Source organism: Myodes glareolus, chromosome 1 (assembly GCF_982192425.1).
Source record: "Myodes glareolus chromosome 1, mMyoGla1.1, whole genome shotgun sequence".
Lineage (NCBI taxonomy): Eukaryota > Metazoa > Chordata > Mammalia > Rodentia > Cricetidae > Myodes > Myodes glareolus.
In genome coordinates, this window is record NC_142026.1 from 82,299,395 (window position 1) to 82,311,761 (window position 12,367).

A 12,367-nucleotide genomic window follows, 5' to 3' on the forward strand; every position below is an offset into this window, starting at 1 on the left:
TCAGAATTTACTTTTTATATACTCTCATATTTCTTCTATTTTTTTTTTTCATCCAGAGGCAACATTCTTTATGAGCATACACAGATTTCTTTACATACCTGTCCTGCTTGTGCCTGATTCTAGAGAAGAAATTTTTGGTGCAAGTTGAATAAGGGTCAGAAAAATAGTTTATACTGTCTGCTTGGTGTCAATTCTGTGCCTGGTCCATTTTGAAAGCAAATTCAATTCATAAAGTCAATGATTTTCTATTGATGTTTCTTTCTTAATACTGTCATTTATTTTTTGTTAAAGTGTGTAGTGTGGTGTGAGAAGTCCTTCTGCATATGTGTTGCTTTTATTGGTTAATAAATAAAGAAGTTGCTTTGTCCTGTGATAGAGCAGAATAGAGCTAGACAGGAAAACTGAACTGAATGCTGGGAGAAATTAGGAGTCAGTGAAAAGCCATGTAGCCACCAGAGGATAAAGATGAGAACTGTCACCTGAAACTTTGCCAGTAGGCCAAGACCTCATGGTGATGCACAAAATAGTAGAAATAGGTTAGTTTAGTATATAAGAGCTAGCTAGCAATATGCTTAAGCTATTGTAAAACAGTATTTTAATTAATATAGATTGCTGAGAGATTATTTCTGGTTTGGGCATCCAGGAACAAACTAGCAGCCACTGCCAACAATGTTCGACGGAGTAAAAGTCAAGTTCAGAAGCAACTTCATAAAGGAAGTTCTCTTGTGCTCTGTTAACATGGTTCTGGGTACGGAACTAAGGTTTTCAAAATTGTACCCATCAAGCAATCTTGCTAGCGTCTGTTTGTTCCTCCTGTGGCAGGATTTTACATAGCATTTACATAGTCTTTCTCTTTCCCATCCTTGTAGCTCTGTCACTAAAATATTGGGAAGAGTGTCTACAACTACCCCGCATTGCTCAACTCTCCAAAATAATGATTACTAAAGTCTAACTTTGTAGGGTCACTGAGAGAAGGAGCTATGAATGATAAAGACTTCCTTTCACAAAGGACAACTACTGGTTCATGATTGCCAGTGCCCACTGATGTGAGTCCATTCTAGCTTGACTAAAGGTCAGAGAACTTATTCTTGCTCTCTCAAAGCTGTTGACAATTGGTGTGTCTATAAATAAAAGATCCTGACCAAGGTTATGGTTAATTAGTATTATGAGTAAAGAAAGAGATTGACTCGATCTTGACAAAATCTCCATTCTTGCTACTTCAAGGAGCTTTGCAGGAGATTCCAGGGAACAACTGCCTGCAGGATACTTTGACTATTACTTATATCACGTTAATGAAGTATGGTGCCTCCCTGTTCTCCTTTGGGAGTGGATGTATAAGTGTGTGGAAAATAAACAGAGGTGATTTCAGTATTCACTCAATTTCACTAACAGTGCTGTTCTGTGTTTCTGTTTTTTATTTCTTTCATATTTCTGTTCCTTTTGCTTAATAATTCTAATCCTCACACTTCTACTCTGGAATGTGCAAACCCCATTGAGGTTGGACCCTGATAGATATTGTTCCAATGTGTGTCTTATGAGACATTATGTGAGAAAATGTTTCAATATTGCATTTCCGAACAACTTGGAACTACAAGTGGAAAGTGTACATGAAATTTTCAATGCTAGTTCTGCTACGATGGGCCATTGCTGAAATCTATAAGAGTATTAGGTTAGACCCCTAAAATTACATGTGCTGAACTAATGTCACACAACTACTGAAACCAGTTTTCACTGTTAATCTTTTGAGTTCTAATGATCATTTCAAGAAACAATATGTTTTTGCATGCTTTTTTTATTAAGGAAAATAGGTTCTTTTCTCACAAAATATACCCTGATTACAATTTTCCCTTCACCCGTTCCAGACAGTTCCACCTCACCGTTTCTTCTATATCAGCTCACATTCTGTCTTTCATTTGAAGATAACAGGCTTATAAGGGATGATAATAAAATACAACAAACTAAAATATAGTAAGTTAAGACAGAAACTATCACATCAGAGTAGGCAAGAAAAACAAACAGAATGAAAAGAATCCAGCCAAAGTCACAAGAATCAAAGATTCACTCACTTTCACATTCAGGTATCCCATAAAATTTAAATTGGAAACTATAATATACATGCAGAAGCAGAAGACCTGGTACTGATTAGTGCAGGCGCTCTGAATGCAGTTTCACTTTTTGTGAGTTCCTCTGAGATTTGGTGCTGTAGATTTAGAGATCCATGTTGTCTGGAATCCTTGATACGGCACTTACACTCTTTCTGCATTCTTTTTCTTGGGGTTTCCTGGCCCTCAAGGGAAATATCTGAAGGATAAATCACACTTAGAGCTGAGTGTTCCAAGGTCTCTCCTACTTTGAATAATGTCTGGCTGTGGATATCTGTATTTGTTTCTATTTGCTGAAGGAAGATATTCCTCTGATGAAGACTGATCAAGGTAGTAATCTATGAATATAGCCAAATGCCATTTGGAGTAATTTTATTACTATATTTTGTTTTGATGTTGTTATTGTTTGTTTGTTCGTTTAGACAAGCATTATTTGGTTTTAACCTATATCACTGGACAACTTCATTTCAGGTTTGTTTTAAACAAGCAGTGTTAAATATGGGTTCCATATATTGGATTGGATTTTAGTCAAATCAACTATTGTTTTTTTTTTTCCCACAAGTTTTGTGCTACCATTATCTTAGCATATTTTGCATGCAGGAAATAATTGTAGATAATGGTTTCACAGATGGTTTTGTAGAGGAGGATCACTCTCCTCTAATTCTTAGGATCTTAGCTGGGTTCATCCTTTTGGATTCCTGGGAATTTTTCTTGAGCCAGGTTTCTTAATAACCCCATAATGGCTCCCTCAACCAAGATATCTCTTTCCTTGTTCTCATATCTCTTTGTTCTTCATCTCTATTATCCTATTCCTTCAAGTTATCCTCAACCATCCCCTTCTCTTCTTTCTTCTACCCCCTGCCCTATGCTCCCAATTTTGTCAGACAATCTTGTCTGTTTCCAATTCCCAGTTGGGCCTATATATGTTTTTCTTTGGGTTCACCTTATTACTTAGCTTCTCTAGGATCATGAACTAAAGGCTCAATGTCCTTTGTTTATAGCTAGTATTCACTTATGAGTGAGTACATACCATATTCATTTGTGGGGTCTGGGTTACCTCACTCAGGATAGTGTTTTCTAATTCCATCCATTTGCATACAAAATTCAAGATGTCATTTTTTTTTAACACTGAATAGTACTCTACTGTGTAGATGTGCCACACTTTCTTTATCCATTCTTCAGTTGAGGGACATCTAGGTTGTTTCCAAGTTCTGGCTATTACAAATAATGTTGCTATGAGCATAGTTGAAAAAATGCTTTTGTAGTATGATTGAGCATCTTTTGGGTATATACCCAAGAGTGGTATTGCTGGATCCTGAGGTAGGTTGATTCCCAATTTCCTGAGAAGCCACCATACTGATTTCCAAAGTGGTTTTAAAAGTTTGCATTCCCACCAGCAATGGATGAGTGTTCCCCTTACTCCACATCCTTTTCAGCATAAGCTATCATTGGTGGTTTTGACCTTAGTCATTCTGACAGGAGTAAGATGGTATCTCAGAGTTGCTTGATTTGCATTTCCCTGATAGCTAAGGAAGTTGAACATGTCCTTAAGTAATTTTTGGACAATTAAAATTCTTCTGTTGAGAATTCTCTGTTTAGTTCGGTCCTCTTTTTTTAAATTGGGTGATTTAGAATTTTAATGTCTAATTTCTTGAGTTCTTTACATGTTTTGGAGATCAGTCATTTGTCTGATGTAGGGTTGGTGAATATTTTTCCCATTCAGTAGGCTCCCTTTTTGTCTTATTGACTATGTCCCTTGCTTTACAGAAACTTATCTGTTTCAGGAGGTCCCATTTATTTATTGTTGCTCTTATTGCTTGTGCTACTGTGATTATATTTAGGAAGTGGTCTCCTGTGCCCATGAATTGAAGGCTATTTCCCACTTTCTCTTCTATCAGGCTCAGTGTGGTCAGATTTATATTAAGGTCTTTAATCCATTTGGATGTGAGACCATGAGGGGTTCACCCACTGAGACAGTTTTCCTGAACTAGTAGGAGCTCATCAACTCCAACTGGACTGGGAGTGAATGAGCATGGGATCAAACTAGTCCTTCTGAATGTGGTTAACAGTTGGAGCAGACTGAGGAGCCACTGATAGTGGCACTGGAATTTGTCTCTACTGCATGTACTGGCTTTTTGGGATCCAATTCTCTTTGGATGTATACCTTGCTCAACCTAGATGTAGTAGGGAGGGGTTTGGACTTGCCACAGGGTAGAGAGCCTTGTTCTCTCTTAGGACTGAAGGGGGAAGGCTGGGAAAGTGAGTGGAAGGAGAAGCAGGAGGGGAGGATGTGGGAATTTGGATTGGATTTTTAAAGTAATAAAATAATAATAAAAAAGATTGTTTAGGAGTGGTGAGTTGATTCGGGCCACGGCAGGGGCCCGGCGAGGGGGAGCTAGGACTTTCCCCGACCCCATAGACTCCCAGGTCAGCCTGCCCTGCTGGCTCCACCCTGCTGGCTTCCCGCCAGCCATCCCAGCTTCCATCCAGAGGGCCTTCCGAGTGGTGAGTTGATTCGGGCCACGGCAGGGGCCCCGGCGAGGGGGAGCTAGGACTTTCCCCGACCCCATAGACACCCAGGTCAGCCTGCCCTGCTGGCTCCACCCTGCTAGCTTCCTGCCAGCCATCCCAGCTTCCATCCAGAGGGCCTTCCCGAGTGGTGAGTTGATTCGGGCCACAGCAGGGGCCCCGGCGAGGGGAAGCTAGGACTTTCCCCGACCCCATAGACTCCCAGGTCAGCCTGCCCTGCTGGCTCCACACTGCTAGCTTCCCGCCAGCCATCCCAGCTTCCATCCAGAGGGCCTTCCGAGTGGTGAGTTGATTCGGGCCACGGCAGGGGCCCGGTGAGGGGGAGCTAGGACTTTCCCCGACCCCATAGACCCCCAGGTCAGCCTGCTCTACCTGATCCACCCTGCTAGCTTCCCGCCAGCCATCCCAGCTTCCATCCAGAGGGCCTTCCGAGTGGTGAGTTGATTCGGGCCCGCGGCAGGGGCCCAGCGAGGAGGAGCTAGGACTTTCCCCGACCCCATAGACACCCAGGTCAGCCTGCAGTGCTGTGTCCACACTGCTAGGCTCTCCCGCCTGCCATCCCAGCTTCCATCCAGGTACAAATTTCTATATTTCTCCCCTCCCACTGAGGCCATAAAATTTCCCCAGTTCAGCTGCCTTGCACACTGGGTCTGCTCTGTAGGGGCATCCCGGAAAGAGGGAGTGCCTGTGCTTCAATACCCTGCCTGGGGAAAGGTAGGCATTCTGTCAGTGAACTCCCTGCCCAACAAGGGAACCTGACCCGATACCAGAAGTTCCAATAGAGAGCATTGGATCGAAGAGATGGGCAGACGCCAAGGCAAGACCTCCTCCAACAATCTGAAAAACAACATGAAAATATCAGATCCCAACGACCCTACAACAGAAGGATTTGAGCACTCTAACCCAGATGAAGTGGAAAAAAGTGCCATTATGAAAGCAATAGAGTCCCTTAAACAGGATATGAATAACTCCCTTAAGGAACTGGTCGAGAAGTATAACAAAAAGTTTGAAGAAATGAGTATAGAAATGGATGAGAAATATAACAAAAAGTTTGAAGAAATAAGTAAATCCGTGAGTGATACCCTGAGAAACCAAGAAAAAACAATCAAACAAGTAAAGGAAACAGTCCAAGAATTGAAAACTGAAATGGAGGCAATGAAGAAAACACAAAACGAGAACCGGCTGGATATGGAAAACCTAGGTAAACGAGCGGAGACTACAGAATCAAGCATAACCAATAGAATACAAGAGATAGAAGAACGAATCTCAGATTCTGAAGATACCATAGAGAAAATAAATGCTCTGGTCAGAGAAAACGGCAAATCCAACAAATTCTCTTCACAAAACATTCAGGAAATCTGGGACACAATAAAAAAACCAAATCTAAGAATAATAGGGATTGAAGAAGGAGAAGAACTGCAGATCAAAGGCCCAGAAAATATATTCAACAAAATTATAGAAGAAAACTTTCCCAACCTAAAGAACGATATTCCTATGAAGGTTCAAGAAGCATACAGAACACCGAATAGATTGGATCAGAAAAAAACATCCCCGCGTCATATAATAATCAAAACACAAAACATAAATATTAAAGAAAAAATTTTAAGAGCTGCAAAGGAAAAAGGTCAAGTAACTTATAAAGGTAAACCTATCAGGCTTACACCGGATTTCTCTATGGAAACCATGAAAGCCAGAAGATCCTGGATAGAGGTACTGCAGAAACTAAGAGACCATGGATGCAAACCCAGACTAATATACCCTGCCAAGCTACTGTTCACTATCAACGGAGAAAACAAAATATTCCAGGATAAAAACAAATTTAAACAACACGTAGCTACTAATCCAGCCTTACAGAGAATATTAGAAGGAAAATCACTACCGAAGGAATCCAACATTCCCAACACGGCCTACAATAACTCGAACATCTAGCGACCATTCACAAGCACAAATTAAAGAAGAAAAACACATATACTCTACTACCTAACAAAAAAAAAAAAATGACCGGAGTCAACAACCACTGGTCATTAATATCACTTAATATCAATGGACTCAATTCACCTATAAAGAGGCACAGACTTAGAGATTGGATACGAAAACAGGATCCAACATTCTGCTGTTTACAAGAAACACACCTCAACCACAAAGACAGACAGCTACTCGGAGTAAAGGGTTGGGAAAAGGTTTTCCAAGCAAATGGACCTAAGAAACAAGCAGGCGTGGCCATTCTAATATCTAACAAAATCGACTTCAAACTAAAATCAATCAGAAGAAATGGAGATGGACATTTCATACTCATAACTGGAACAATTCATCAGGAGGAAGTCTCAATCCTGAATATCTATGCTCCTAATATAAAGGCACCCACATATGTAAAAGAAACTCTTCTAGAACTCAAGGCGGTCATTAAACCACACACACTAATAGTAGGAGACTTCAACACTCCTCTCTCACCAATGGACAGGTCAATCAGACAGAAACCAAACAGAGAATTGAGAGACCTATTGGAGGTATTGAATCAAATGGACTTAACAGACATCTATAGAACACTCCACCCAAATAGGAAAGAATATACCTTTTTCTCTGCAGCTCATGGAACCTTCTCGAAAATTGACCACATACTCGGTAACAAAGTAAACTTCCACAGATACAAAAAAATATTAGTAACTACCTGTGTCTTGTCAGATCACCATGGACTAAAATTAGAATTCAACAACAATGCTCCCCCCAGGAAGCCAACAAACTCATGGAAACTGAACAGTCAACTACTAAATCACCCCTGGTTCAAGGAAGAAATAAAGAAAGAAATTAAACTCTTCCTTGAATTTAATGAAAACAAAGACACAACATACTCAAACCTATGGGACACTATGAAAGCAGTGCTAAGAGGAAAGTTCATAGCACTAAGTGCCCAATTAAAGAAAGCGGAGAAAGCACACATTGGAGAATTAACAGCACAATTGAAAGATCTAGAAAAAAAAGAAGCTGATTCACCCAGGAGGTCTAGAAGACTGGAAATAATCAAACTGAGGGCTGAAATCAACAAAATAGAAACAGAGAAAACAATCCAAAGAATCAATGAATCAAAAAGCTGGTTCTTGGAGAAAATCAACAAGATTGACAAACCCCTAGCCAAGTTAATCAAACGGCAGAGAGAGAACATGCAAATTAATAAGATCAGAAATGAAAAGGGGGACATAACCACAGACACAGAGGAAATTCAGAGAATCATTAGATCTTACTATGAAAGTTTATATGCCACAAAGTTGGAAAATGTAAAAGAAATGGACATTTTTTTAGATAAGTACCATATACCAAAGTTGAACCAAGAACAGGTGAACAATCTAAATAGACCTGTTAGTCGCGAAGAATTAGAAGCTGTTATCAAAAATCTCCCTACCAAAAAAAGCCCAGGACCAGATGGTTTCAATGCAGAATTCTACCAGAACTTCCAGGAAGAGCTAATACCTATACTCCTTAACGTATTCCACAATATAGAAACAGAAGAGTCATTGCCTAACTCCTTTTATGAAGCTACAGTTACCCTAATACCAAAACCACACAAAGACACAACCAAGAAAGAGAATTACAGGCCAATCTCACTCATGAACATCGACGCGAAAATTCTCAATAAAATACTGGCAAACCGAATCCAAGAACACATTAGAAAAATTATCCATTATGATCAAGTCGGCTTCATTCCAGAGATGCAGGGCTGGTTCAACATGCGCAAATCTATCAATGTAATCCATCATATAAATAAACTGAAAGAAAAAAACCATATGATCATCTCACTAGATGCTGAAAAAGCATTTGACAAAATTCAACACCCATTTATGATAAAGGTGTTGGAGAGACTGGGGATGCAAGGATCATACCTAAATATAATAAAAGCAATATACAGCAAGCCGACAGCTAACATCAAACTGAATGGAGAGAAACTCAAAGCCTTTCCACTAAAATCAGGAACGCGACAAGGCTGTCCACTCTCTCCATACCTCTTCAATATAGTGCTTGAAGTTCTAGCAATAGCAATAAGACAACATAAGGAGATCAAGAGGATTCGAATTGGAAAGGATGAAGTTAAACTTTCGTTATTTGCTGACGATATGATAGTTTACATAAGTGACCCCAAAAACTCTACCAAAGAACTCCTACAGCTGATAAACACCTTTAGTAACGTGGCAGGATACAAGATCAACTCCAAAAAATCAGTGGCCCTCCTATACACAAAGGATAAAGAAGCAGAGAGGGAAATCAGAGAAGCATCACCTTTCATGATAGCCACAAATAGCATAAAATATCTTGGGGTTACTCTAACCAAGGAAGTGAAAGACCTATTTGACAAAAACTTTAAGTCTTTGATGAAAGAAATTGAGGAGGATACCAGAAAATGGAAAGACCTCCCCTGCTCTTGGATTGGGAGAATCAACATAGTAAAAATGGCAATTCTACCAAAAGCAATCTATAGATTCAATGCAATCCCCATCAAAATCCCATCAAACTTCTTCACAGACCTTGAGAGAACAATAATCAAGTTTATATGGCAAAACAAAAAACCCAGGATAGCCAAAACAATCTTATATAATAAAAGAACTTCTGGAGGCATTACCATCCCTGACTTCAAACTCTATTATAGAGCTACAGTATTGAAAACAGCTTGGTATTGGCATAAGAACAGAGAAGTCGACCTATGGAATCGAATAGAAGACCCAGATATTAACCCACAAACTTATGAACACCTAATTTTCGACAAGGGAGCTAAAGGTATACAATGGAAGAAGGAAAGCATCTTTAACAAATGGTGCTGGCATAACTGGATGTCAACCTGTAAAAAAATGAAAGTAGATCCATATCTATCACCATGCACAAAAATCAAGTCCAAATGGATTAAAGACATCAACATTAATCCGTCCACTTTGAACCTGATAGAAGAGAAAGTGGGAAGTAGTCTACAAGATTTAGGCACAGGAGGCCTCTTCCTAAGCAGGACCCCAGCAGCACAGACAATAAGAGAAACAATGAATAAATGGGATCTACTGAAACTGGGAAGCTTCTGTAAAGCAAAGGACACTGTCAGTAGGACAAAAAGGCTGCCTTCTGACTGGGAGAAGATCTTCACCAACCCCTCATCAGACAAAGGTCTGATCTCCAAAATATACAAAGAACTCAAGAAACTAGGCACTAAAACTCTAATTAACCCAATTAAAAAATGGGGTACTGAACTTAACAGAGAATTCACAACAGATGAACTTCGAATGGCCAGAAGACACTTAAGGTCATGCTCAACCTCCTTAGCGATCAGGGAAATGCAAATCAAAACCACTTTGAGATACCATCTTACACCTGTCAGAATAGCTAAAGTCAAAAACACCAATGATATCCTATGCTGGAGAGGATGTGGGGTGAGGGGAACACTCATCCATTGTTGGTGGGAATGCAAACTCGTGCAGCCACTGTGGAAATCAGTGTGGCGGTTTCTCAGGAAACTGGGAGTCAACCTCCCTCAGGACCCAGCAATTCCACTCTTGGGAATATACCCTAAAGATTCCCGATCATACTACAAAAGCATTTGTTCTACTATGTTCATAGCAGCACTATTTGTAATAGCCAGAACCTGGAAACAGCCTAGGTGCCCCTCAATAGAAGAATGGTTAAAAAAGATGTGGAACATATACACATTAGAGTTTTACTCAGCGGTAAAAAACAATGACATCTTGAATTTTGCATGCAAATGGATGGAAATAGAAAACGCTTTACTGAGTGAGGTAAGCCAGACCCAAAAAGAGGAACACGGTATGTATTCACTCATAAGTGGATTCTAACCATAATTAAAGGTCTTTGAGCCTATTATTCATGATCCTAGAGAAGCTAAATAAGAAGATGAACCTGATGAAGATTATTTAGCTATCCACCAGGAGGTAGGAAATAGACAAGAGTCCCAGGTAACCTCGGGTGCATGGGGGGGAGGGAGGGTCGATGGAAGGGGAGAAGGTTAGAGAGAAGGGAGTAGGGGAAGAAAGGGGAAAGCTTGGTGGCCTGGGATGGGGGGGGAGGGAGGAAGGATGAATATGGGATCAGGGAAGATTATATTTCAACTAAGGGACCCATTTTAGGGTTTACAGGAGACTTGATTATATATGGGATCCCAGGTCCAAGGAGAGATCCCCCAGATTGCTCTCTGGACAGAGGAGTGGGTGCCTGAATCGGCCGTGGCCCATGTCCATACTGATGTATATTTTGCTTATCACCATAGATCCTGCATCTGACGAATGACGGCGATACAGTCGGTGACCCATATTGCAGCACCGGACTGAGCCCCCCGAGGTCCAAATGAGGAGCAGAAGGAGGAAGAACATGAAAAACGAAATCAGTACTGCGAGGGATGCTATCACCCACTGATACAAGGGAACGGATCTGATGAGAGTTTACCAAGGCCAGTTGGACTGGGACTGAAAGAGGACGTGATCTAACCAGACTCTCCGAATTTGGCCGGATTCTCTGACTGTGGCTGACCCGAAGTCTTTCTGAAAAGCCATTGACTATGACACGGGGACCTGTTTCCTCTACATATAATGGATTTTGGGGATCCAGTCTGTTTGGACACTCACCTTCCTGGACCTGGAGGGAGGGGGAAGGAACTGGAACTTCCCACAGGGCAGGAAACCCTGACTGCCCTGGGGGACGAAGAGGGAGGAGGAGGGGGAGTAGGGGGAGTGGGAGGGTGTTGGGAGGGGGGGTGGAAATGGAAACTTTTATAATTTAATAAAATTTACTAAAAAAAAAAAATAAAGGTTAAAATAAAGCCACGAAAGAAAAAAAAAAGATTGTTTAAACACAATTGTCTTCACTCATACAGTTTAAAATAATTCTGTATATATCTTATTACATTTAACTTATCTTGTAGAAATATAGTTATTTATAGTGTTCAAGATAATATTTTGAAATAAATATATATGTATATTGTGCATTGAGTCACAATGGCTAATCAGCATGTGCATAAATATTCTCACAGGATGTTTGTGGTTATTTTAGGGTAACACTTAAAGGTCCCTTAGTGAAAATATTATAAATGACTTATCAGAGTAACTTGAACATACAAAACCAAAGCAAATTAAGATATTAAGATCTTTAGAAGTGGTCAAAAATTCTCAGGATGATTTACAATTAATATGTACAGAATGAAGGAAGTTTACATCACTAAAAATGGCATAAATAATAACTTAAAATTTAGACTATTAAGTAAATATATCAGTGGCAGGAATAGATTATATTAGTAAAGTTAGTGATTAATAAGACTACAGAGACACCAAAAACAACACAGAATATTGTCATTGTTTAGCTTGCTTTTTATAATTAATTGAGATGACCATGTTGATAAAAACATTACTTTGAACGAAGGAAATGGAGTAATCAATGTGAGCCGACGAGTTAATTCTTTCCTTACTGACTAGTTTTCATAATGCTAGTATGTACAAATAGAATCCTAGAGAAAATAAGACATCAGTGTTCTAACCCAGTGCTACATAATACATTGTATCATACGGATCATATTATACAAGATACGCACTGGTACAATAATAGAATGATGTTTGGGATAAACAACAACTTTCTAAAATAATTTAAAACATATTCAAGTGTAAGGAATTCCTGCCTGGTATTGTAAATTTTTCTAAAAATCTATGGCTACTGAGGCCATAGGACCCATGTATAACATTTTCTTTCTTGATAGACAGCTC